The following is a 6,652-nucleotide window of genomic DNA, read 5'->3' as shown; positions in this document are numbered from 1 at the left end:
ATCTTGCATTGCTATAAAGGAATACCTAAAACTGGGTAATTTACAAAGAAAAGAAGTTTAATTGGCTCATGGTTCTGCTGGCTGTACGAAGCATGGTGCTGGCATCTGCTTCTGGTGAGGCCGCAGAAACTTACAATTATGGCGGAAGGTGAAAGGGAGCTAGTGTATCACATGGTGAGAGCTGGAGCAAGAGAGAGAGAAGGAGGATGTCTCTAACTCTCTTCAATAGCCAGATCTCCTGTGAACTGAATGAGAACTCACTTATCATCAAGGGGAGGGTGCTAAACCATTCCTGAGGAGTCCCCCCACATAATTCAGTCACCTCCCATCAGGCCCCACCTTCAACCTTGGGAATCATATTTCAGCGTGAGATTTGGAGGGGACAAACATCCAAATCATGTCACTTGCCTGTCTGTTTTCTTTGTGGCTCACCTACTCCTCAAATTTTGCTTACCTGTGATGATTCCTATGATCCCAGCCTTGGCTCTCTCCTTTTCTCTCTGTTCTTTCTCCCTGGACCTCTTTGCTTCTGTGGCTTCATCTGTCACCTTTTTGAGCTGATTTCTCAAACTCATATTCTCAGGCCAGCCTATCAGTTCATAACATTTGGGTATTCTGTGAATTTTGTTTGTGTGTTTGCAATCATAACACCATAGATTAAACTGCTTGAAATGGTAAAGGAGTTAATTAGCTGAAATATCCAGAATAAATGGCTTTAGGTATGGTTGACCCAGGGGATCCCATGATATATCCAGGGCCCTGAGTTTTCTCATCTGTTTCTCCTATGTTTGTTGGCATTGGACTGATGGCCAGCAGCTAAAAGTACTCATGCTGCTGCTTTTTCTGCCCTGCCATGAGTAGAGAGAGCTTCTGCCAGCAGCTTTAGAGGTGAATTAATTACCCTACACAGCATAGCTTTAGAATCTGGACATTGTTTTATGACAAGATGGGTGAATGGATCCTGATGGACAAAACCAGCAGATATTCACTACAGTTGTATTGCCTTTTCTCCAATTCATCAAAGCACCACCAAGACAGCAGAGCTGGCATGAGTTCTGCACCCATGGATTCAACTAACCGTGGGTTAAAAATATTCAGAAAAAAAACCCCCACAAAATTCCAAAAAGCAAAACTTGACTTTGCCATGTGCTGAGTACTGTGTTTGAATCTACATGAATAAAGTGATGTGTAGACACTGTGTTAGGTGTCACAAGTAATCTAGAGGTGACTTCAAGTGTACAGGAGGATGTGCATAGGTTATATGCAAATGCTATGCCACTTTTTATAAGGGATTGGAGCATCCAATGACTTTGGTATCAGAGAGGGGCCCTGTGACTAATCCCCCATGGGTACTGAGGGTCCAACTGTACTTGATGCTTCTGCTCTGGCTTTGGGAGAGTCACCATTCCCCAACTTTCTGTGTTCAAAAGCTCAGCATTCAAATTTGCTCTTCCCTTTTTCTCTATCCCCACAAGCATTCCATTTAGTAAATCCTAGGATATGCTTGTTGCACAATATCTTTCTTTGCCCTACTCATTGGTTCAGTGTACTACCAGCCCCACCCAATCTCTGTGGCTTTCTGTGGACACTGGGGTCCACTGTAAATTCATTGCCTCTCTTCCTCTGAGAAGTATGCCCACAGCATCCATGCATTCTTATTATATTCTGTTTTATATTGTTACTTATGTCTACCTTTCTTCCTCTCCTACCTATGCTACCTAGCTGGATTTGGAATACCTTGTGTATTAGGTCATTCTTGCATTGCTATAAAGAAATACCTGAGACTGGGTAATTTATGAAAGAGGTTTAATTGGCTCACAGTTCTGCAGGTTGTACATGAAGCATAGTGCCAGCATTTGTTTCTGGGGAGGTGTCAGGAAGCTTTTACCCATGGCAGAAGGTGAAGTGGGAGCAGACATATCACATGGCCAGAGCAGAAGCAAGAGGGAGTGGTGGGGGGAGGTACCATACACTTTTAAAGGACCAGATCTCACACAAACTCACTCACTCACTCACTGTCTTGAAGACAAGACCAAGCCATGAGGGATCCACCTCCATGACCCAAACACCTCCTGCCAGGCCCCACCTCCAACATTGGGGATTACAATTGAATGTGAGATTTGGGCAGGGACACACATCCAAACTCTATCACCTTGGAAGCCAACCTCATACTTCGCCAAGTCTCTGCTCACCACCCAGAAAAGCTCTCCGTGGTCTCGAGACTCAATCACAGCTCTTGTTGACTGAGGGAGCCCAGACTCCTGGCAGTATGCAGTGACGGTAGCATTCTGTGTAGCCGCCATGGACCTCAGACACTCCTAGGGCTGATGGAATTGCCTAAAATTGTTCCCTGCAGAACTGTGGGTCCATGGGAGAGGAATAGGTGTGATTAGAAAAAAGTTCCAGGATCAAACGAGTTGGAGGAATGCCACCTCAAACAAGGTTAGCATTGTCTTTACTATACGAATTTTCAGAGTCTCGATAGAGCAATGTTTTCATGAATCTGTAGATGATTGTGTTTTCCAAATGAATTTGACAGTCCTCCTTTTACAAATAGAATTTTGTTAGGTGAGGGTCTTGTATCATTCCTTGGCAGTTGTCAGCTGTGCTGGGTGTGGCAGAGGCCTCCCAGGGACAGACTGCCTTGCACTGTGGGTTCTGCCCTTGCACACATCCATAGATGCATAGGGAACTCTGCCGTGCTCTATCTCATAGCCGTGTTCATGTACTAAGAAGCTGCAGAATATGATGATGTTCTATTTTTCTACCTTGTAAAGCTCATGGAAGACTCTGATAATCTACAACAACACAATCTTAGTTCAGGAGTCCCCTGGAAGCCAGATATAGTGTTTAATTTGTATGATAGAAAATGGACACTTAATAGTTTGCCAACTGGCTGAAATTAGTGAGATTTTGATACGCTGCATTTCTTTCTCAAAAAAGATCTGATTTAAAAATCACTGCTGGAAATAGACATTTCTGAAGTCTTACTTTTTTCCTTGAAAAAAATGTGTTGTCCTTTAATCAAATAACATTATGTTACATTGATATGATGTAAAGGTTGAGTAATAAGCAGGTGTTAAGCTCTTTTCATTCCTTGTGCACGTTTTCTTTTCACAAAGGTTTTTCCTACTTTTTGTTATAGTTCTTGCTATTTGATGACAGTAACTGTAGATTGTAGGATGGTCAATAAGAAGGATAAAAGAGAAGCTGCTACTTATTTATCAGAATGTATAAGTTCATGCATAAGGGCAGGAGTAACTCAAATACCTATGGTAAGTATTTTCTGTAAGCCTTTCATGGGGGAATGGAGAGCCTCTTTCAACAATGAAATAATTATTACAACTGGAAAGTGGGGGGAAGAAGAGGCAAGGAGCCAGGTTTTAGCAAATGCTAAAATCTAGCAAATGCAACAGCTATTCAGAGGGTCAGACCAACATCTCTAGAGGAGGCACAGGTCCATCAGAGAAGAGTGCCAGGTATGCATTTTTATTGCCTTTTATAAGTGTGTGTGTGTGTGTATGTGTGTGTGAATTTGAAGGGGATCACACTGGGTATGCCTCAAATAAGGTGCAAGGTAAGGTGAGTTGTGGTAGAGTATGGGAACCAGGAAGGGGCTGTAGACATCTGGGTTTTAAATTAAGCACTCACCTCTTAAACCAAATCTGTCATGAAGTAACCATGATTGACCAAACATGCAACCAAAGAGCTGACGCTATGCACACAAGCACATTAAGATGGGACCTGTTTTCTTCGAATTTCATGTCACTCTTTGGAGAGTCAGACTCTAGTGCTTTCAAGAATCACCTTTAGGGCCAGGAGCGGTGGCTCATGCCTGTAATCCTAGCATTTTAGGAGGCCGAGGCGGGTGGATCACGAGGTCAGGAGATCAAGACCATCCTGGCTAACACGGTAAAACCCCATCTCTACTAAAAATACAAAAAACTAGCCGGGCGTGGTGGTGGGCGCCTGTAGTCCCAGCTACTCAGGAGGCTGAGGCAGGAGAATGGCCTGAACCTGGGAGATGGAGCTTGCAGTGAGCTGAGGTTGCACCACTGCACTCCAATCTGGTCGACAAAGCAAGACTCCATCTCAAAAAAAAAAAAAAAAAAAAAAAAAAATTAGGATCACTTTTAGATGGTTGTTAAAATCCAGATTCCAGGGACTTCTCTTCCCAAAATTCAAGTTCAGTAGGTCTGGGGTGGGAGCCTGGAATCTGCATTTTCAGCAGGTACTCAGATGCTTCTGATAGAGTTAGGGTATGCCAAGAGCCACCTTCAGAACCACTGGCCTGGAAGGCTCCATTTCTGGGCAGTGAATGGGCCTGTCTGTCTCCCTGCTGGATGAAGCCTGCCCGTAAACCATGCAGCCTGGCGGTGCTATCAAGATAATACTGCAATCGGAACCCAGATGAGTCATATGTAAACTTATTAAGTTCAAATGTTTTTATAAGCAACTTATCCTTTTCAAAAATCAGGTTATAGTAGATTTGGGAGGGAGTCTTTGAGTTTGCTTGTCAGAAAAAATACCAAATGCAGATCTGGGGACATTGCCCCCCAAGCAATAGATTCTGTAATGGCAGGAGCCTAAATCTTTGTTGATGATCAGATGACTAATTATACTGGACTTCTCTACAAGAGTCCTGCTGTGTGTTACATATTTCTGGCCTCTTATTATCTGGAATGCAGTAAACCAGCTGCATGTTAAAAGCCCTTCAGTCACCTTAAAAGTATCCCAGGGGGTTCTTTCTTTCTGTCCTACAGAGTTTAGAGTCTCCCCTGAGGCATGGGCCTCAACCTTTGCTAAATTAACTCTTCAGGTATTTTTCTATCAGGATTGGATAGGGAGAATCTCAATTGCCTATAAATTACAGAGTCAGCACTCTGTGGGACATTGATGTAAATTGTAGCCTTGAGTTTAACCTAATCCTAAAACGGTTTAGATTTTATGTAAAACTAGTTTAACACTGTTCATTGCTGTATTCTCAGGCTGCTGATAAAACGATTGAGAACAACATGGAACTCTTCTCAATGCTTATTTTTTTTTTGCTGGTCTTCAACATGTAGGCAGAATTTTTTTTTTTTTTTTTGGTGGGCCAGTCTCTCAAACTTCATCATGTAACTCAGGCTATTAGCGTTTCTCAAAGTCCAACTCGCAATACTACTATCAAAATCTAAGGGGGAAAGAAATGTCTTTTGTCAGATCAAAATCCAATCTAAGTGGTGTGAAGCAATGCCATTCTTCTATTAAATGTGTATTTGAGTAACCGTGCGACAATTAGATAATTTGGATGTTTCTCTCTCTTTCATAGCAATTAGGAAGATATTCATCCACTTCCATGTTGACGACATAATCTTAGTACCACCTATTGGAATGGCCATAAAACACTGATGAGCTCTTTTCCTGATTATCATCAGAAAGTATCTACTATACGAAAACTAAAATTATTGTGGCTGACCAAGATTCCTCAGAGATAAGCTAGACTTTGTCCAAACTGGGAAATTCTAAATAAATAACTCATGCAGACTTAAATAAGATAACAAATGTAAAAATTCTGGGTAGAATGTGAAGCTCTATTCATGTTAGAGACTATTTTTGTGGTTCTTGCGGGTACCTATGGCAGCTAACAGCCTGATGGACTCATGAGAATTCAGCGCTATTGACAATCTGAAAATTATCCTGGGGCCATATTGGGATTTCAAAATTATTGAGGTACCCAGGCAGTAAGACTTAACCTTAAAAATTTCAGACCAAGATATTTTCTTTCCTTCTTTGGCTCAGAAATCTGGAAGTTGCAGTCCAAGATCTGTCAGAGTACTTGAGCAGATTTTAAATCCAGTTTTTATAAAAGGCTTTGGCCCTAGCTTTGGGCCAGTGGGTCTCAGCTGGGGTTGTTGCTCTCCCTACCCCAGGGGACATTGACATTTTTGCTTTTCACAGCTGGGTAGAGTACTACTGACACATAGTGGGCGTGTAGTAAGGTGCCAAACATCCCACATCCTACTATGCACAAGACAGCCCGCGCCCCCTCCTCCAGTCTAAGAATTATCTGGCCCCAAATTTCAAGAGTGTTGGAGTTGAGAATTGCTCCTGGCCATCAGGGGATCACACTGGGTGTGCTTCTGGGCTTGCATTTCATCAAGGTGTGAACCAGGCTCCTTCGTTTTCTCAGAAGGTCTTCAGTTCTGCATCCGACATCAAACAAAGACTCAGAGAGTTTTCTCTTTTTTTCATAACAACTTTAATATGCTCTTAACTGTCATTCCTCATAGAGCCTCAGCTTATCAGTTCAAATCATCTGAAGAGATTCCTCTTTAATTGACACTGTGACTTCTTGATACAGAGGCCCTTGTTAGGGCTGTCAACTCTAAAAACAACTAAGAATTTGCCAAAAGGTCAACAGAGTTTTAATTTTAATGTGTTTTCATTTTAATTTAGTTTTAATTTGAAGAGGACAGTCCAAAGAACATCTTGCTCATTTATTCTTCTAGTGTCTCTAAAATCTTTCCCTGCCTCGAGTAGATGTTGAGAAGAAAAATTACACAAGTTAACAAATACACATTGTATTATCTTAGTTTTCCAAATATTTCCAAATTGGATTGATGTGATAGTAAGCCTCTGAGATGGGTTGAATTAATGAAAAGACACCTGT

General features: G+C 41.9%; 1 non-coding gene across 1 annotated transcript; it reads right to left on the bottom strand.

Moving 5' to 3' along the window:
* Positions 1 to 6,228: 6,228 nt before the first annotated feature.
* Positions 6,229 to 6,303, bottom strand: LOC112426100 (small nucleolar RNA SNORD28). Its single transcript, XR_003017372.1, has one exon. It is a non-coding gene; the product is annotated as a small nucleolar RNA SNORD28 (small nucleolar RNA).
* Between the last annotated feature and the right edge of the window lie 349 nt (positions 6,304 to 6,652).

Source organism: Macaca nemestrina, chromosome 5 (assembly GCF_043159975.1).
Source record: "Macaca nemestrina isolate mMacNem1 chromosome 5, mMacNem.hap1, whole genome shotgun sequence".
Taxonomy (NCBI): Eukaryota; Metazoa; Chordata; class Mammalia; order Primates; family Cercopithecidae; genus Macaca; species Macaca nemestrina.
This window is presented reverse-complemented; position numbering and strand designations above follow the sequence as displayed.